A 22,040-nucleotide genomic window follows, 5' to 3' on the forward strand; every position below is an offset into this window, starting at 1 on the left:
CGCTGAATAGGCTTCCTAATCCATTCTCTCTTCCCACTCCTTCAGGAACTCCTAAAACCCATTTGTTGGGTCACTTGAGAGAATCCCATAAACCTTGAACATGGTTTTTAGTTTTTCTAATTTCTCTTCCTTTTTATTTTTTTTTTTTTGTCAGATGAGATGTTTCCAAAGATTGGTCTTCTAGCTCAGATATCCTTCCTTTTGCCTCACCAAGTAAGTTTTTAAGGCTTCCTCCTATTTTTTTAATTTGACATATTGAATTCTTCATTTCTAATATTTCTGTTTGATTTCTCTTCAAGATTTCTATCTCATGGGAGAATTTTTATCCATGTCATGTATGGATTACTTTATCTCACATATTTGCTTCTCATTACTTCTCAGTAATACTATGATGATTCTCTTGAATTCCTTTTCAGGCATTTCACCAATCTCTTCATCTTCACATTCTAATATTGAAGTGTTGTTTTGTTCCTTTGGGGGAGTCATGTTGTCTTCCTTGTTCTTGTTTCTTGTAGTCCTGAAATTATGTTTAGGCATTTGTGAAAACACTTGGTTTTCTCTTTTAATGGGTTTTATCTTTGTATGCCTCCACCGCTTAGCAGAGTGTCTGATCTATCAATGGATACCCAGAGGTACGTGCTGGGTTGAGCTAGGGAGCTCTGGCCAGTGTTCAAGTGTGGGGTGAGAATCCAGGGTAACATTGTGTGTGGATGCACAGAAGGAAACATGCTTTGGATTAGAGGTTTCCCTGCCCCCTACTAGGTCTTGAGGTCAGACTCAAAGTCAGTGTGGTACACGGATCTCCCTCATGCAATATCCCCAGTGGCATGAGCTGCCTCAATCTGCCCTCACCTCACTCTCAGAACTTGGTGTCTCCTCCCGCCCTGGCTATAGGAGTTGTGGATGCTAACCCCACTTGCTGCTGTGAGTCCTCACTTTTCACACTACTCCACAGTATTCCTCTTCTTTCTGTAGAGTTTCCACTGCAAAAGTCTTTCCAGCTCCCCACTGGGAGTACACTTCCTCCATTTTTCTTCTATTACCATCTGCTACCAGAATCATCATGTCTTTTCCCTTTTCAGCCATATTGGAAGCCTCCTAAAGTCACTGTTGTGGTCATTGGGCAGGAGGTTGCTGCCTAACTGCTCACAGCACAGAGGCCTAACTGCTCACCAGCATTCACCATCGCCCACTGGTGCCTCTCACCATTGGCTCTCCAGAAAGATCCTAGCTCTACTTTCAGAACTAAGTACTGCAGGAATTGCAATTACTGGAAAAAATGAGCTTTTTTTTTTTTTTTTTTTTGACAGGCAGAGTGGACAGTGAGAGAGAGAGACAGAGAGAAAGGTCTTCCTTTTGCCGTTGGTTCACCCTCCAATGGCCGCCGCGGTAGCGCGCTGCGGCCGGCGCACCGCGCTGTTCCGATGGCTTTTAACCTTAAAGGTGAATATGCATCAACAGAGTATTAGACATACGAGTTGAAATTACTAAAGGCCCAATTGCATCCAAGTAACACCTCAAACAGAGATTAGTAGAAATAAGATTCCCTCATATTTCACAGCTCTTGTCAGGTTTTAAAATGTTCAATATAATTCAACTGATGGCTTTTGCATGATTGAACAATTATCAAGTGGAAATCATGATTCATTATAAATTCCAGGAGTAATGTCCCTTAAAAGTGGTTAAATATTTCTCTTACTGGAAGTAAATTTCTCTATTTTCTTTTTCTATAATTCTTAATTTTCTGCACTGCAAAAACTCTAAAATAGGAATGAGAGAACCCAATCCCCCATTGCCTTGCAGATGGCCTTAGGCATGCCACTTAAAATATTGTGATTCAGTGTTCCATCTATAAACCAAAAATATGAGCTGAAATTATGTATGAGGCCACATAGCACTAAAATTCCACAATGTTATGTTTGATTTATTTCCTCACATTACTCAATTGACTTGGACTATTTTCTTCAGGAACTGCTTTTTCTCCAATGTAAAATGTTATTCAGATTAACACTGAAAGTCAAGACAATAAAATAATAGCATCAAAAGACATAAGATCTGAATAACATTGGCAGGAATGTGGTGTTGCACATCTGTGCATACATACTCAGGGACTTTTGTTATATAGTCAGTGTTCAGTAGTATTTAGTGAATTCAAAGAAGGATCCTTGCTAAACATACAGCCTTCTTTATTTGGGGAGGATATTTTTCTCATTTGTTTTGTTTATAAAAGGGAATTCTTTGCTGAATTTTTCAATTCGTGTATGGGTGACATATAGGAATTCAGGAAGTCCCCAAATGAGTAAAAACCTTCTTGCATGCACAGACATCCCATATTATCCTTCAATATAATGCACAGAGTTGTTTTTCTAGGTTCTGCCCTTGAAGTATTCATGTATTGCACCATGAATTCCTTCCACAATCTTGCCTCAGCCATCTGCCATAAGTCAAAGATCTACTCTCAATGCAAGGGATACAGAGGTAGATGAAAATAACAGCAGTACAGTTTTGCTGTAGCTTATAGATTCTGAAGAAAAATACACAGAAAAGCATATAAATACATGTCAAAGAACATTCTCAAAAAATAGTTATTATTATAGAATAAAAACATGTAGCTGGATATCAAGACAATGTGAAAAACTAAGATAAAGAGGTAATTCAAATAAGGTGATCTCAAGAAATGATCTTTTAGAGGACATCATGTGGCAAAATCAAGGCAGTCAATGGAAGATCTGGAGACCCACTGACCAGCCACAGGCAGTGGCAAGCTCAAGTTTCCTTATACCCAAAAGATCTTGAAGACTTGAAGGATACGTACATGTAGGTCATTGTGGTCAGAGTGTCCTAAGGGGCCGGTGCTGTGGTGTGGCAGGTTAAGCCACCACATGCAGTGCTGAAATCCCACATAGGCACCGGTTCAAGTCCCAGCTGTTCCACTTCCAATCCAGCTTTTTGCTATGGCATGGGAAAGCAGTAGAAGATGGTCCAAGTCCTTGGGCCCCTTCATCCATGTGGGAGACCCAGACAAAGCTCCTGGCTTCGGATCGGCATAGCTCCAGCCATTGCTGCCAACTGGGAAGTGAACCAGTGGATGGAAGACCTTTCTCTCTCTGCCTCTCCTTCTCTCTCTGTGGTAACTCTGATTTTCAAATAAATAAATAAATATTTAGAAAAAAACAGAGTGTCCTAAGGAAGAAATTAGACAAGAATTTGAGAAGTTCAGAAAACAGTTGTTTAAGTCTCACCTGGTTGCTTAATAGCCACATGGACTTAAAGCACTTCACCTGCCCTCTGTGGCTCCCTGGGGGTGATAGCACTTGCCTCACAGGATTTCTGTGAGGATGAGATGTAAAAAATATCTTCTAGTACCATCCTATGATATACCAGATGAAATTCAAACCCTGCACGCAGCATCCAGGAACTCTAGATACTATAGCTTCACTTCAGTTTCTTGAACCAAGAGTTCTTCAGGATTCCCCGAGTGAGCTAACATTTTCCCTGTTTGGACCTCACCTGATATTCATTCTCCTTGAAATACTTTCCTACTATTTCTTGCCTTAACTCACTCTCACTTGTGTATCAAGACTAATTCAGGAAATACATCTCCATGGGAACCTCCATGACAATTCCAGGATGATGCACAAGGCCCTACTCTGGAGTCCAACAACATACTAAGCACCCCTGATCTGTACTCACGACTTTGCCAGTTTGTTTCTTCCTCTCCACTGTGACTGCTTCATTCTCTCTTTGAGGAGACTGACATATTTGCACATTAGACGCTAACATGACTAGAACATTTAGGTGCTTAGCAAGCATTTACTGGGTAATCCCTATCTCAACTGGAGTCCCTCAAGGCTGAAGATCTGCACATAACTGGCTTCCACTGTTAAGTTGCACTGTTAAGTTCAAATGTTCAACATTTTCAGTGTTGTTCAAGATAGGATAGGTTATTCCGCAATGACAAACATCCTCAAATTCCAATGGTTTGAGACAGGTACTTGGTGCAGCAGTTTAAAACATCACTTGGGAAACCTGCATCCCATATTGGAGTGCCAGGGTTTGAGTCCCAGATATGCTTTTGATTCCAGATCCTGCTAATGCACACCTTGGAAGGCAGCTAGTGATGGTTTAAGTACTTGGATCCCTGCAACCCAACTGGGAGACCTGTATTAAGTTCTGGCCTCCTACTTTTGGCCTGGCCTAGCCCTACCTGTTGAATACACTGGAGTCCAGCAATTGAAAAATCTCTGTCTTTCTCTGTCTCTCTGGGTCTCCCTGTCTTTCACATAAATTAAAAATAAATAAGCAAATAAATAATATTAACCACTTAATGCAAATAATAAGTATTTCTCATTCATGTAACATGTTGAATAGATATAGGCAGAGGGATCTGCTCACTGTAGTTCTCAAGAACTTGAAAACACAGAGATGTCTTCTTAACATCTGATTCCTCACAGTGACAAGGGAACATGGAGAATCACACACAGGATCTTGCAGCTTCTCCCAGAAAGATACAGGATGCTTCTATTTGTATTTCATTTGTCTTGCAAATTATAGCATCATGAGAAATTTCAAAGAAGGAGAGGAGGCTAAATATTACCACATGTTCAAAAAAAAAACCTAAAATGTTGGTGAACAGACCTAATAACCACCACTTTTTCACCAACTTTCTACTAATTCATCTGTGGTCCCTCTGACCCTTATCTGTAATCCACATGTATTATCTCTACTATATGTAACAGGTTTTTGTGCCAAAATTCAATCTCCAACTGCTATAATTTCTTGGAGAAAATTAAATATTTTATAAATTTGAGGAATTCTAATTAAAACCTAGAGTTCATCTGACAATAAACCCTTTTACCCGCAGTCATCTCTTCCTTACTCTGATACTTCCAAATTGCTCCTTGAGACCCTAATTTTTCTCTCCCTCAGCACTCCTTCAATTCTCAAAAACTCCAAATTTCAACACCCAAGTGGCCCAGAAGGAAAAGAGGCCCCCATTGTTTGGGACTCTCCTTTCTCAAAAACACTGTTAATGATGATAATTCTGGTCTGTTATTTTGAATGGTCAGATGAATAACAAATGAATGAATGAAGAAGAATATTGAAGAACTCTATGTGCTTTAGTTTTTATCTGGACATTTGGTGTAACTGCTTTCTAAGGAGTCATATCAGGACTCTTCAGTATTTTAATGACCAAGTAAGTTTTTAACCATGAACAAATACTCTGAACATGAATGAATGAAATGCCAAATGTTGTGTGAGTTCTAGCTTTAAATTTTCAACTTGTCCCAGCTCTGTCAAACTTTTCCTCTTACATGTCTGAGAGAATTTGGACAAAGGGTTCTTAAAGGCCCATTTAATAATTTTTAAATAAAAATGTTTAATTTTCAATTTTTCTGTAATTTCCATGAGAACAGCCCTTTTAAATATATTTAAGAGCTAACTGGGATGGAAAAGAGCTCCACACATGCAAACACTCATGTGCACATGTATGCACACACATGTTCATGAGCAGGCACACACAGAGTATTCAAAAACTATTTTGAAAATGTCACCAAAACTTCAATATAGCTATATAGTCTATATAATAACTATAGTCACTAGCATCTTCCCCTATGGGCCTGGATAAGCATGATCTGACTGGTGCTCTGCCATCTTGGCAGTTATGTTGTCTTAGAGTTAGGATTCATTTTTTTTTTATAGGCACTTTTTCACTTCCTCCTACAGTAAAATTCATGTTCCACCAGTAGATAGTGATATTGCTCAAGTCACACAACTTTTCTGAAAGTCAATTCCTAAGTTCTGGTGATCAATAGCATTGGAGCCACATGAGTAATAGCATCAATAGATTACACATACACGCCTGGGGCACACACATACATTATCCTATTTAACATTCTGTATTTCCTTCTCTCTCCTTGAACTATAATCCTAGTTTATAAATAAAGAAGCTGAGAGAAGCTAAATAAGACATCTAGGGCTGCCATTAAAACAAGTTAAACCCAGGTGTTTCTAACTCTGGAGACAGAGCTCTTGTTTCTAATCCTACACATCGGTCAAAGAAGATAATGGTACCATGAGTCAAAATTTTTGAGGTTGTCAAATGAAACCAGATTATGAAATGATAAGAAAACATAAAAAAAATCCACAAAGATGCAATAAACTATTGAACAAAGGAACTACGTTGCTCTAATCTATGTGTTTCTTGATATACAGAATACACTAAATGCTGAAGTATTCAGTAAACACAAATTCAGGTGATCCCTTGTTCACATCTCAGTAATCACATGGTTACCAAGGAACCATAACTACCAGAGCCAAGATGACACCACCGAGACAGACGCCCCTCATCTAGTTGCCAGGTAATCCGCATTTGTCTTCTGGGAATGGGGAACCTGAATGCAAGTTCTCAGAACTGAGCATCCTGGGAGAGTAGTTACATGCATACATGTAATCTGGAGAGAAGATAATTAACTCTTGCTGCAGACAGCTTCAGAGATTCCCGATTTCTGTACTTTCTAAGTTTTACTGTTGGCTTCTTTATTTTACTCAATGAGTCACCTCAATTTCTTACCATGAAATAATAAACCTTCCTAGGTTTATTAGCTTAAACTATTCAGAATTTTTTGTCTTTAGTTTGTAACCAACACACCTTAGCTAATAAAATTCACTAATACCTATATTGGAAAGTTCTATGGACTTGATGTTTATGTCCCCCCACACCTCAAACTGCTATGTTAAAATCCCACTTCCCGATGTGATGGTACCTGGAGATGAGGCTTTTGGGCAGAGAATTGGATCATGAATGTGGAGCCCTTAGCAATAAGATTAGTGTCTTTATAATATGAGAAACTAGACAGATGATGTCTCGCTCTCTGCCATGTGAAGATACAGCAAACCAAGCCATCTGTAAGTCAGGAAGAGGACCTTCACAAGAACCTGACTGTGCTGGCACACTGATCTCAGACTTCTCACCTCTCAGAATTACAGAAGTAACTATCTGTTGTCTAAGCCATCTCATCAATGGCATTTTATTACAGTATACTAAACTAAGATGGAAGAGTATGAGTAGCTGTGGAAAACTTAGGGGTGCACACATAATTATTAAAATAGCGAGGTGTTTATTGTAGCTCAATTCACAGTAGTTAAGGTATGGAATCAACCCAGATGTCCACAAACTGATGACTGAATAAAGAAATGATGGTGTATGTACTCTATGGAGTACTACTCAGCTGTAAAAAAAAAAAAATAGCGAGGTGGGGAAGGAGAGAAGAAAAATAACCAGTTTATGGCAAACATTGAAGTGTATGAGAATCCTCTAAAGCTGAGATCAGCAAATTACAGCCTAAAGATTTTGTAAGCATTTTATTGAAACACAGCCATGTAGATTCTTTGAGTTTTTATGTACTGTTTATGGTTCTTTCATTCTGCAATGACAGAATTGTATGGATATGACAAAGTCAATATGCTATCAAAGTCTGTAATAATTATGATCTCACCAGTCATAGGAATGTTTTGCCAATCCCTGTTCTAAAGTTTATTACCCTTATTCAGCTCAGGAGTAATGTTGCTCTGCACAAGTCACCGCCTGCCATCTTATAGTGGCTTATCCAGGTGTCATGCTTTCCTCTAAATACAGACCCACAATTCTCCCCTAATTCTTCCAAAGCACTATTAAGACAAGATCATTACAGTTAACAAAACTCTACTGAAATCTGACATAACAGAAGAGAGCTTAAACAAACAAAAGAAAGCTGAAAGGAAGCCCTAGCCCATAGCCTGGCACAGAGCAGGAGCTTGCGACTTGTAAAACCAGTCCTAGTGTCTGATGACTACAAGGCCCATCATTCTCTTTTTTTTTTTAATTAAACTTTTATTTAATGAATATAAATTTCCAAAGTACTGCTTATGGGTTACAATGGATTCCCCCTCCCAAAACTTCCCTCCCCTTTCCTGCTCCCTCTCCCCTTCCAATCACATCATGATTCATTTTCAATTCTCTTTATATAACGAAGATCAGTTTAGTATATATTAGGTAACGATTTCAACAGTTTGCCGCCATGTAGCAACACATAGTGAAAAAATACTGTTGGAGTACTAGTTATAGCATTAAATAAGAGTGTACAGCACATTAAAGACAGAGATCCTACATAATATTTTTTTTAAAAAATTAATTAATTTTCTATGTCATTTCCAATTTAACACCAGGTTTTTTTTTTCATTTCCAATTATCTTTATATACAGAAGATCGATTCAGTATATAATTAGTAAAGATCACATCAGTTTGTACCCACGCAGAAACACAAAGTGTAAAAATACTGTTTCAGTACTAGTTATAGCATCACTGCACATTAGATAACACATTAAGGACAGTTCCCACATGGGATGTAAGTACACAGTGACTCCTGTTGCTGACTTAACAATTTGACACTCCTGTTCATGGCGTCAGTAATCTCCCTAGGCTCTAGTCATGAGTTGCCAGGGCTATGGAAGCCTTTAGAGTTCGCTGACTTTGATCTTATTCCGATAGGGTCATAGTCAAAGTGGAAGTTCTCTCCTCCCTTCAGAGAAAGGTACTTCCTTCTTTGATGGCCCCATTCTTTCCACTGGGATCTCACTCACAGAGATCTTTCATTTAGGTCTTCTTCTTTTTTTTTTTTCTTTTCCATGGTGTCTTGGCTTTCCATCATTCTCAATCTGTACCAGTTTTCTTGAGCCAACCTTCCCTCCATTCTGTCTTGCTCTTCAGACCTCTTTTTCTGCAGAAGATCACTGAGATCAGAACATTCTTGCAGTTTCAACTTTACCGTATTACCAGGATCCTGAACTCTCCCATTCCAGAACAGGTAGGAATTTGCTTTACTTTTATAGAAAAAAAAAAAACAAAAACAAAAACAAAAACGCCACTGAAAAGTATTTTATTTCTGAATAACAGAAAGAAGAGTAAAAGCAATGGACAGATGGAAAGAAAGGAAGATGAGGGGAGGATAAAGGAGAGGTCACAGTACAAGATTACCCATTCCCAAAAGATGTAGTACAAAAAAAACAAAAATGGACTCCTGGCAGCTTCATGGTAGCACCGTGACCTGATACACAATGAATGCTCCCCTGTGCCAAGGACATCACAGGGTATGTTATGTACTTTTAGTACTATTACTCTCAGTTTGCAGGTAATAACACTGATGTACAGAGAAGACAAGTTACATGACCAAGGTCACAGACCTGCCAAGAGGAAAAGTCAGAATTTGAAGCCACATCTGACTTCCAGACTGTGGTAACATCAGATTGATCTGCCTGTCCTACAATGGGGACATGTGAGTTCTAATGCTGGCTTCACCAGTAGCTGGTATCTTGATTGTAAGGAGCTCTTTAAACTTCCCTGTGTTTCAGGTATCTCACCTATAAGACAGAAGGCTCTGAGTCTCTAATATCCCTTTCTCCTATAAATAAATGATTACTTATAACTACAGCATACCATATTTCTTAGAATATGATTCAAAATTTCTTTATACATTACTAAGAAACAAAAATGCTGCTAATTAAACAATAAAGCAATGGTTTATAGCTACGAATTTCAATTTAATTATTTATTGAAAAAATTAAATATTAAGCATAAGTAAATAAAAATTTTATCATATCTCACATTTCAATATGCATGAAATTGAAAACATAAGTGGCATAAATTGGGAAACATATTTCTAAAACTTTCAAAGTACATTCTTCTAAATAACTCTACAATTCAAAGACATTAGTGTCCACATTTTCCAGAAAATATTATTTTCTATGCCATCAAGAGTGCTGCATCATTTCATTCCTTCAAACAGTGATTGCAGTTGTCTCCTAGAAGTTCTTCCAAACAACCCAGCCTCATTCTCTGAATTCCTAAATTTTACCAGATGATGTAAAGAACAGGATTTTTAGACAATCTTGTGTGTATTGGAAACCAAATATTGACTTTGTGGTCCTATGTCAATCGGAAAACTCAGGATGAAGCAGCCTGGTGATGCTTGGACCCCTGCTTAGGGGTCATCTCCCCAGGATATAGCTCAGATAGTTTGGTTTGGATTCGGAGCCCTGGGCACAAGGAGAACGCAATACCTAATCCTGCTTTAGGGCCATGAACCTCACCAGGAACTGAATCCAAGGAACTTTGCTTTGTTTATGAGTCCATCCTCTGGGCTCCAGAACCATAACATCTGAACACTTTATTGGCCGCCCTCCTGGGGTCTATAAGGAGTATACTAGAATCTAATTAATTAGTCTAATAGTGTACACAGTCGTTAAAGAGTAACCACAACTTTAATGAAGGCTATAGGGCACCAGATGTCCCCTTTGCTGGTAACTCCAGTTACTTTGTCTCAACCCTCCCTGTGCCTTCCTGGCAGGCCTCCTCCTAGGCCAATTCATTTCCTGTTGTACTTCCTGGTATCCTTTCTCCTGAGATGATGTGGCAAGCATTTGACTCTTAAAGCCTCCGCTGGTACTAAGTCCTGTTCCTGAGTCGTCTGAATGAATCAGTGTGTAGGCTGTAAGTCACTCGGCTTCCTCACCTGCATGGGGGACAAGGCTATCCCTCTTGCAGGACTATCGTTCAGATTATATACAATAAAGTATTTGGAGTGCCAGGTGTCACACAGGATACCTCATTGCCCTCTCCCCCCTTTGCCCTTCTCAGCAGAGTGGCAGAGGGATAAAAGTGTTTGCTGCTTGTTTTCACAATAAGACCACCTTTTCCAGCACATCTGACAGTGAGGAAATAAAGCAAGAGACTGAGGAGTTGAGGAGAAAGAAAAGGACCAGCCTCTCATTTTGTTTGCTATGTTGACTCAATGCAGGGAAACAAATATGCCCAATACTTACAAGTTTCAAATATTTGACCTCTTTTTTAGCCCAGGGATATAGATAGATAGATAGATAGATAGATAATAGATAGATTATAAATATAGATATATATTTATATAAAGATTGTAGATTTATTGATAGGTAGATAGATAGATAGAGCTCTTGTATTGACTCACTCTCCAAATGTCCACAGTGGTTAGGGTTGGAACCAGGAGAAGGAATTCAATCCAGGTCTTGTGGGCAGCAGAAATGCAGTTACTTTAGCCATCTATCACTGCCACCTCCCAAGGTTTGCATTGGCAGAAAACTGGAATCAGGAGCCCTGTCAGTTGTGGAACTCAAATACTTCATTATGTGATGCAAACATCTTTTTGAGGGAGAGAAAAGAGAAAATCTTTATTACTAGGTACAGGAAATGCAACAGTGCACATGGCCAGTCCTTTAGTTTTGGTCTTTTCCAGCTTAGCAATAAGAGCCACAGATTTGGGGCCCAGAATGGTAACTCCCCAGGGGCAGTGGATCTCATCGCATCTGTCATTGTAGTTGGCCTGATGGCTTTCACCAGCTTGGCCACAGCCACTTTTTCTTCTGAGTTTACTTGTGCAAAGGTGACAATGGTGCAGGTCTTCCTGTAGATAAGACACCCATCCAGGCCTTTCTCTTTTTTTTAAGATTTTATTTATTTATTTATTTGAGAGGCAGAGAGAGGGAGAGACAGAGAGGTCTTCCACCCACTGGTGCACTCCCCAAATGGCCACAGTGGCCAGATTTGGGCCAATCGAAAGCCTTGGAGCCAGCAGCTTCTTCCAGATCTCCCATTTGGGTTCTGGGGCTCAAGTGCTTGGGCCATCTGCCGCTGCTTTCCCAGGCCATAGCAGAGAGATGCATAGGAAGAAGAGTAGCCGGGACTAGCACTGGGCCCACAGGCAGAGGCTTAGCCTACTGCGTCACAGTGCAGACCTTTCTCTCTGCGACGCAGTAAGATACCCTCATCTTACAACACAGGGCAGGCAAAAGACAACCCACTTGATGGGATCCACATCATATGCAAACACCACCAGCTGGGCCTTATTCTCCACCAAGGTGGCGACAGTGCTGATACCTGCCCAGAGGACAGCAGCTTTAGTCTCGGTCCGAGTCAACAGCCTTTGCTTCTTCTCTTGTGTGGGCTCTGGCCTGTACTTGTGGGCCAGCCACCTTCAGCCGTTGAGTAGCTGTGTGGCGGCTCAGGGCCTTGGTGAACTGGTTCATGGCAGGAGCCACCTTTAGCCACTTCTGCAGGATGACCTCTGCTCTGCAATCGGATGTAGCAGGACCATTTGACAAAGTGAGTGAGGTTCCACTTGGGCTGAATGTCCTGATCAATGCCAAAGCTCTTAGGCCTTTTCTCAAACAGAGGATTCACTACTTTCTTGACCTCTTTCTTCTTCATAACAACAGGGCCACATTCTTCCCCTTGGCCTTCTTTCCTTTTGGTATCTCTGGTGGCTAGAAGAGAGTGGGATGCAGGCATCTCCACTGCTGGGCTAGACACTTAACCCTATCAGGGCATTTTAAATCTATTGACAGTGAAAAATATAATCTTAGCTCATCTATAAGTAAATCTACAGGAATTTTTGCTTTTGATGTTTGTGTGTAGGCAGATTGTTTTTAGAACACACTTTAGCTGAGATCCACTTTCTCCTGCTATCTAAATTATAGGCCCCAATGAATTTCTCTTCTCACAGTGCTCAAGTCAAGACAGGTGAAGTACTCATATGAATTCTGTTTCTCACTTTCCCAGCTCCATTTGCTTTTTTCCTTGGCCATACGACCCTCTTATTGACAATGACATCTAGATAGAGTCTGCCAGGGTGGATTAAGAGAAAGCTTTTGCTTTTCTAACCAAAAAATAGGATACATGGATAGACTGGCAGGTATAGTTTTGGCCTCATTCTTTCCATCTTAAATGCAAATTATCAGTGAGCTTCAAAACATTCATGAAAACGTGTATTATATTTTAATTGCATCTTTCCATTAACTTTTTCAAGCCTCCTTGTGATGATTGGACCTATAGGCACAATGTTATGACCATGAAGCCCAAGTGTATCTCCACTCAACTACCTTTGCAATTCTGACACAATGCTTGCAACTGCCTACTTTGTAAAAAATAAACCACTATCTACTTAATTCTTCAGGCATACTGTAATTTGTAACCAAAAGTATTACTAGTTAATATTCTTGGGAGACAAGCTGAATTCCCACTCTCCCACAACCCAGATCTGAGAGGAAAAGTTACTGTGAATGCATGAAAGTACCTTTCTAAAGTTCTTACAAGGATGAAATCAGGCAAGGTGAGTAAAGGAATAGTTATAAATCTGGATCTAGTATGTAGTAGATACTCTAACCCTCTTACCTCATTTTCCTTGAGAAATACTGCCCAGTAAAGAGATGGCCCCATCAGAACTCAATAAAAGAGTCCCATGGATGTAGATTCTCCTTATCTTATTTTTGAATTCTTGTGCTCCAGTTTGTTAAACGTGTAAATTTTCTCCTCATCTGGTAACTGATCCTAAGGATTGCCAACATCAGAGTTAATTACCAATATTGCGTCATTTTGCATTCATTCATTCCAAGTCTGTTTACCAAGGTTTACCAAGCTTTTATCTTTCCAAGCACTGAAAAAATTGTGTTTGTCTTCCAAGAGCTTAGATTGTAGTCAGAGAAGGCAAAAAAACAAGTAAACAAGCATCTAAATAAGATCGTTTAGGATGGTAAGATGTGCTATATAGGAAAGAAATCAATATTTTTATTTAGAAAATCCTGAGAGTAAGTTAAGTGGAATAGTCAATTATCACTTTTCTGAGAAGGTGATTCCTGCATGAGAGTAAAGAGAAGGGGCTGAGCAGCTATAAAGAAAAGCACTTCAGACAGAACCAACATCAAGCAGCAGTGAAGGGCAGCTTGTGCTCTCTGATTTCTTTCTCATTTGAAAGACACAGTTACAGGACCAGCGCCGAGGCTCACTAGGCAAATCCTCTGCCTGCAGCGCTGGTACTCCAGGTTCTAGTCCCAGTTGGGGCGCCGGTTCTGTCCCGGTTGTGCCTCTTCCAGTCCAGTTCTCTGCTGTGGCCCGGGAAGGCAGTGGAGGATGGCCCAAGTCCATGGGCCCTGCACCCCATGGGAGACCAGGAGGAAGCACCAGGCTCCTGGCTTTGGATCGGCGCAGCACGCCGGCCGTGGCAGCCATTTGGAGGGTGAACCAACGGAAGGAAGACCTTTCTCTCTGTATCTCTCTCTCTCACTGTCTAACTCTGACTGTCAGAAAAAAAAAAAAAGAAAGAAAGACATAGTTACAGAGAGAAGGAGAGGAAGAAAGACAGAAGTCGTCTATCAGCAAGGTCACTCCCCAAACAGCTGCAATGACAGGAGCTGTGCCAATTCAAAGCCAGGAGCCAGCAACTTCTTCCAGTTCTTCCATGTGGGCACAGTGGCCCAAGGACTTGGGCCATCTTCCACTGCCTTCCCAGGTGCATTAGCAGGGAGCTGGATCAGAAGTGGAGAAGCTGGAACTCGAACTGGTGCCCACATGGGATGCCAGTGCATTGGGCCAGGACTTTAACCAACTGAGCCACAGCATTGGTCCCTGCTTTCTTTCTTGACTAATAATTGAATATCAGAGTCTGCTGCATACCTCTCAAAGCCAGGTACCAATGCCTTCTGGTATCCCCCATGGTATACCTGTCCATCAGTTAATTTCATTTGTTTCTTAGTTAACCTTAATTGTAAGAAGTGTGACTTATGAATTATATTATCACATTTACATGTTGACCCTTACTCGAAGTCATTCATGATGTTGGACCTCTCAGTTGTAGAGATGCCCACTTGCTCGGGAGGATGCCCAAAGATCCAGACTCCAGACCGGTTGATGAAAAAAGCACGAGGTTTTTATTGAACGTTTGCGCAAACGGGCCCCCACCTCAGGCAGTGAGGAGCCCTGAGCGGCAGTTTCACACAGGTTATATAGGCAACGAATTAGCATATTCCTAATGCGCATGCGTAGGATTGGTCAGTTCAGAGGGACCATTAGCATATGGGAGAACGCTGGCGAAGAATGCTGGTGGAGAGTGCTGGTGGAGAATGCAGAGGTGGCATGGGATTGGCTGGTTCGGAGGGACAATTAGCATACCGGAGAATGCTGAAGGAGAGTGCTGAGGTGTTACAGGATTGGCCGGTCGCAGTGACATCATAAGTGTGCGCCTAGAGGGGAGGGGCAGTTCTGCTCTGGGCGTGCCTAGAGAGTCTCTGAAGGGGATTGACTTTTCCTTCCCAGAGAATGTCCTGCCTGCTAGACTCTGGGGAACATCTAACCTCTTAAGAAGCCCCTGATATTTGCCCAGGCCTAGTTTCTTGTCCCTCCCCTTGTAAGGGTCCTTCAATGACTCTCTTTTGTTTAAAGAATCCCAAAATGAAGGAAATGAAGGTCTAGTAGTATTAACTGAAGATGGATCTACCTTGCTTCTCTTAAATCATATGAGCCAATCACTTCTTTTTTTAATATTTATTTATCTATTTGAAAGCTATAGTTACAGAAAGAGGAGATACAAAGAAAGGTCTTCCCACTCTGGCAAAAAAAAAAAGAAAGAAAAAAAAAAAAGAAAAAGGACCTAAATGAAAGATCTCTGCGAATGAGATCCCAGTAGAAAGAACAGGCCATCAAAGAAGGAGGTACCTTTCTCCAAAGGGAGGACAGAACTTCCACTTTGACTATGACCTTGTCTAAATAAGATCGAAGTCAGAGAACTCAAGAGGCTTCCATAGCCTTGGAAACTCATGACTAGAGCCTAAGGAGATTTCTGATGCCATAAACAAGAGTGGCAAATTGTTAAGTCAACAACAGGAGTCACTGTGTACTTACTCCTCATGTGGGATCTCTGTTCTTAATGTGTTGTCCAATGTGAATTAATGCTATAACTAGTACTGAAACAGTATTTTACACTTTGTGTTCTGTGTGGGTGCAAACTGATGAAATCTTTATTTAATATATACTAAATTGATCTTCTGTATATAAAGATAATTGAAATGAATCTTGATCTGAATGGAATGGGAGAGGGAGCGGGAGATGGGAGGGGTGCAGGTGGGAGGGAAGTTATGGGGGGGGGGAAGCCATTGTAATCCATAAACTATACTTTGGAAAATTATATTTACTAAATAAAAGTTTAAAAAAAAAGAAATGTGCTAGGTATTTACACAATTACTAAAAGTATCTATATCAATGTATTTGAAATATGAACCTGAGATTCTGTGCTGTCATTTTTGGATGTACTAAGTTTTGGCCATTTATCTAATGGGATAGTGTAAACTTGTCAATAAATCTTCAAAATCATGATAAGAAAGAGAGAGAGAGGTCTTCTATCTGCTGGTTCACTCCCCAGAAGACATCAATGGCCAGGGCTGGGTCAAGCTGAAGCCAGGATCCAGGAACTCCATTCAGGTCTCCAACAGGATGCAGGGGCCCAAGCACTTGGGCCATCCTCTGCTTTTTTCTCCAAGCTACCAGCAGGAAGCTGGATCAGAAGTAGAGCAGCCGGGACATGAACTTGCAACCACATGGGATGCAGCCATTGCAAGCAGCAACTTTACCCACTAAGCCACAATATCAGCCCCACTCATAACTCTATTAAAATAAAAATTATCACTGTAACCACACCAGACTTCTGCTTTCTGTATGTAATGAATTAAAAATGAAGAAATGCATTTCTTCCATTGTGACTAGGGTATAACTTGAAGTGGTAGTTATAATGGCCTTGTTTTGTTTTTTCAAGAAGCTTAAAGCGTACTGGGGTAGACAGATCTTGTGTTAGTTATCTATTGCTGCATAATAAGTGAGCCCAAAATTTAGAGACTTGAGACAACCAACATTTATTATCTCATGATGTATGTAGGCCAGGAATTTAAAAACAGCCAATGTTGGTAATTCTGGTTCAGATTCTCTCATGAGGTTGCAGACAAGCTCTTAGCTGGAGCTGGAAAAATCACTTCCAAGATGACTTACTCAAAAGACTGCTGAAAAAAAGCATTAGTTCCTGGATGGTTGTTGCTTTGAGGCCTCAGCAATGTGCCATGTAGGCTTCTTCATAAGGTTTTCCTGAGTATCCAGTATGGCGACTGACTTCACCAAGAATGGATCATTCTATAGATGAAGCCATAAACCACAATGTCTTTATGCTCTAGCCCGAGAAATGATATTTCACCATTTTTATTGCACTCTGCTGGCCACATCACCTAACTTTAATACAGTATTGAAGCAGATTTTGCAAGGTCATAACTACTGACAGGTGGTGATTATCGAGAATCATCGTGGAGTCCAGCTACCATAGATGATCAAATATGCATCTGGATAGAGCTGAGATGGAGAAACATAGCTTTCTAATCAAAGAGCTAGTATGGGCTATAAAGATTCTGTATTGCTTTTTCTGAGATCCAGCACCCACATACTTTTTTGTGAGTTCTCTTGATCATTGGAGGGTGGTCCCAGGTTCTCACTTAGGGGTATGCACAGGATACAGTTCTGGACAATGATATATATGTGGAAGTCTTCTATGGGCTTCTGGAAAGACTCGTTTTCACCCCTTAGCTATGTTTTTATGACTTTTGCGTTACTATGTGTTGAGAGAGAACGAATCCTTAGAGAAGCCGTAACTGTTCTATGACAATGAGGTTAAGACCAAAGGAAGTCCAGAGTTCACAGCACAAAGCCCCTGATATAGTCTGCTTCCTGAACTGAGCCAACAAACCCCTATATCTATCATTCTTGTTTTATAAGACAAACTCCTTTTGGCTTAGGTAACTCTTATTTCAGTTTCCCCACTTTTGTAGGCAAAAACATTTCTAACTTATAGTGAAATCTAACATAACATAGGAGGTGACCTCCATGCCAAGAATGGAAAGATGCATAGGAAGAGGACTCCAGGCAAAGATGGAAAATCTATAGATTCATTAAAAAGAGGACAGGACATATTTAAGGAAGTGGATGAGATTGAGTGTGAATGAAGCACTGAGGGCAAAATGGATGATAGTGAGAGATGGAGCTGGAGATCGAAACAATAGCTATCCCTGGAGACAGTTGTCTTTCCTCTTAAGATAGTTGAAGGCAAAACTGAGTAACTGCAATGTTTTAATCAAGAAAATGACATGATCATTGGTGGGGAGAGGAGGGAAGTGTTGTTCTTTGATAGGTATACACTTGAATGGTACAGGAACAGTTATGGGGACTCACTGTACAACAATGTGCATGTGGTTGATAACATTGCACTATACACCTGGAGCTTGTTGAGAAGGCAAATTTTGTGTTATGTTGGGTTTTTCCCCACAGGTAACAAAAAAGAGTGTGACAAGGTGATATTTTTAATTTAGAAAGATCCCAGGAGCTGGAAAAACAAACAGCAGCCAAAGAGGCATGTTCTGAGCCTACTAGACTCATCTAAGTAAGGGACATCATGGCCCAAAGTAAGAAAATGCCAGTGGAGTTAGAGGAAACAGAAGAAAATTATAAACTATTTTTCCAGTAGCCAGAAGGTCTTATTTGTTGGGTGGAGTGAGCACTTATGATATGTGAAGTACAGTGTCCTGATGCTTCGTATAAATGATCTTAAATCATCACAAAACATGGCAACATTTTCATTTTTCATCATGTCACAAGCTTGAAAAAGCTTAAAACTTAAATAACAGCACATTATAAATAAGAAATCAAGACTAAATATGGCTATGAGATTGACTCATTTCAGTAAACCATAACTTCAGTACATAATATTCAATGATTCCAATAAGGATCTCAGAGCTAGACCAATGCCTTCTAAATGATGTTTTATTGCAATCAACATTATGAAATCTAGTTGATACTGTGCCTGGTACATATAGACTTGTGTGTGACTGTGCCTCATGTTTTCCAAATCTACTTGATTTAAAACTGGATAAAAAGTTGCATAGTGAGAAATACAATGTTAAGCCAAACTGTGTTTTATGATATTCAGGTAATGCAATATCAAGAATTTGTTAAGGTATTTTTTTCTGAAATTTTATCTAGCATTCTTTGGTTATTGACTTCAAAGAAGAGGAGTTTTTAAAGAATGCCTTTGTATAGAGTAACAGAATTATCTTTATGATTCTATTTGACTATTCTGGTTGTTTGCTTTTTAAATTCTAGTTTGACTCACTCACTAAGTTGATTTTGCAACCCCAAAAGTCAGTTGGAATAAACAGCTTAGAAAAAAACTGACCTGGAGGGCTTTCATCATCTGTTTTCTAGGGGTAAACTCCATTTTGAGACACTTGTTTAAGGGATTTTGAGATATTTATTTCTGATACTTACTCCCTAGATGTCCTCCTTTTTCTTTTCACTCACTCAAATTTTCTGTAAATCGTTGCCAAAAGGGAGGAACATTAAGCAAAGGTAGTAATGGTTCCATCTCTCCAGCTTTTCTCTTCCCAAAAGCATATTCCCAAAAGAGATCTTCAGGGTTTTAGAGGGTGTAAGAAGTGACACTGTACAAGGAACAATAGGAGTATACAGGAAAACCCAAATGAACTTGGAAAACAAGGGTTCTTCTCTCTAGACTAAACTGGTGAGAGGCAGAGACTGGGGGTATCTTCACATACTAAAAGTGGTTCCCTGATATTGCTCTGGGGAAGGCATAGCACCCTAAAATATAAAAGCAATGTGTTCTATCAGGAAAATGAGACCATTGGCAAACCTGTAGATTTTCTTCTCTATGGGTAGAAGAAAGCAATGCAGAATGCTGCCGGTCCCATGGGTTAGGGTCAAGTATTTAGGATTAAAGAAGGCCTCAGTGGTGACCTTTGTGAATAGATAGCCAAAGACCCCTGGGAAAGCTCATAGATGGGTGTATGCCCTTGTACACGTGCGTGCACACACACACACATACACACAGGAGCACTGCATGAGAGCCTAAAAGGATATTTTCCTGGGATTATGAGGATACAGGTGAAAGTCTAGGTGAAAGACTCAGGTTAAATGTCTCCCCAGTTGGGTAGAAACAAATACAATGATTTTTAAATGTAAGGAGAGATATTTCTTTTACAAAAAATTAGTGAGCTGAGATTCCTATGTGTAGCTGTACCAAGTGTATATAAATATATTTGTATTATAATGATATATATAAAGATTAGCTTAAATATTCTACCTAACTCCAAAAGTTTCCAAGGGGAAAATGGAAATAAGCTGAAATTTTAAAATTAAGTTTTACAATGTTACAAGAATAATAATGTGACTTTTTTTACAGAACTATGATAAAAATCTGCTTTATCCTTCATTGAATTTGCTCATTTTACTCTAAGACTTCCTATGTGTGTCAATCTAAAAACCAGGCCTTAAACCATGCCCAAAAGGGTGGCAATATGAGTGCAGGAGCTGGAAACCCATTTATTTTTTCTATCATTTCTACTTTACATTACTGTTTCTTTGAGCTAGCTCCTTGAGCACCTCCCCAATGTGTGTGTGTGTGTGTGTGTGTTCTTGTTATTGCAGGATTTCAGTGAGAGGGAAAAACTGTTAATTAGTGATGTCATAATTAGCTCATTCTCTACTTAAACCAAAGACAAGAGAATCAACTTGTTTTGCTTTTGCTCTTCTTCCATTTTTTAATTTTAATTTTTAAACTACTTAACAGAATCAATGTGCTTTGTAGATACAATTCTAAGAAAATAATGATATTCCCTTCCTACAACCTTTTCTCTTGTTTTTAAAATTTCATTTAAGGTATACTAATTTCATGCATTTCATGTATACAGATTTAGGGTCATAGTGAAACTTCCAACTCACCCTCCCTCCCACCCAGTTCCCACCCCTCTTCCTCCTTCCTCTCCTAAGCCTGCTCTTCATTTTTAGAATTATCTGTTTTCCGTTTACTTAATACTCATAAAATTAGCCTTTAAAGTAAAGAGTTCAACAAATACTATGAAGAAAAATACTCGTCTCTCTGCCTTGAAGCTCTCTCCCCTTGACTTGGCTTACTGATGAGCTATGCTTCTTGTCCCAGGAATGTTTTCCCACCGGTGTGATGCCCTTCTCCTTCTGGGCCCTAGCATCTAATTTAAACTAGTTCCTGTGAAGATCCAAAATGTCTGCAAACACTTCTTTTTTCTCTCCTGCACTTTTCAAGGCAGAGAAAACATGAGATAGGAATAGAACATTTTGTTTTTTTCTGTTATCCATGGCACTGCTTCAGATGAAATGTGAACACAAAGCTTTTCATTCCCAGACCTTTTTGTGAATGAGCTCTACTTACCTGAGACATTTCCTCTTCCTGGAGTTATGTCAAAGCACGGGATGCCTCTGGTAGTTCCTAAAAACAGTGTTTCCAGGCAAGGGAAGCATGTCATTTGCCTTTAAGGATGTCCAGTTTTGTAAGCTGCCTTGTCACAACCACTCACCTTCCCTTTGGAAACAGGATCTCTCTGGTGTCAGGTCTCCTTCCTGAACTGAGCCCGTCTTTTGTTTTGCAAGTGAATATTTTATATATCCTCTGTTCATGTTAGGATTTCAGTGGGTGTTTTGCAAAGGGCAAGATCTTAAAAAATTTAAATTCATATAGCAATATAATCAACCTAGGAAGTCAAAGGTACATCAGGGGAAACAAATTTCCCTTTCTTAAACACAGCTACTGTAAATATGGCTAATGGTTTGTATCAGCATCACAATACAAATATTTTATGTTCCATTGAGGCAAGATGTTTTTCCCACACCCACAGTCACCCTTAAAGACCAAATCAATTATTTTGGTTAAATCCAGTATGTGAAAATCCACAAGTTGTAGAGAGAGAATCTATGGCTTAAACCGAGCAAAAATTAATAGGCCTCCATCCAAATAAGAATGAGTTCTCCAGCCTTTCTCTGCCATTTTGAGTCTTAACAGATTTCTCAAAGTCTAAATATCTCAGCTGTTTCCTATTTAACTTGCTTTAGGAAAGGCAAAATATATCCAACAGTTTCATTTCTATCAGTCCAGTTTGTTAGTCACTGACCACTATTACAGCATTTTATTAAGCATCTATATGCTAGATTTATAAGATCCTAATGTAATTACTAGACTTTTGCTATTCATTCTTTGTGAGATGCCAGACAAGGTATTTAGCAACATGAAGCCTCAATACTCTATATCTTAGTCAGAAAAATGAGAATAATAAAAATAAAGAAAGAC

The 22,040-nt window shown here is 39.7% G+C and overlaps 1 pseudogene; it reads right to left on the reverse strand.

Annotated features, from left to right (window-relative positions):
* Positions 1-11,192: 11,192 nt before the first annotated feature.
* Positions 11,193-21,137, reverse strand: LOC133758236 (large ribosomal subunit protein eL8-like; annotated as a pseudogene).
* Between the last annotated feature and the right edge of the window lie 903 nt (positions 21,138-22,040).

Source organism: Lepus europaeus, chromosome 4 (genome assembly GCF_033115175.1).
Source record: "Lepus europaeus isolate LE1 chromosome 4, mLepTim1.pri, whole genome shotgun sequence".
NCBI classification, from domain to species: Eukaryota; Metazoa; Chordata; class Mammalia; order Lagomorpha; family Leporidae; genus Lepus; species Lepus europaeus.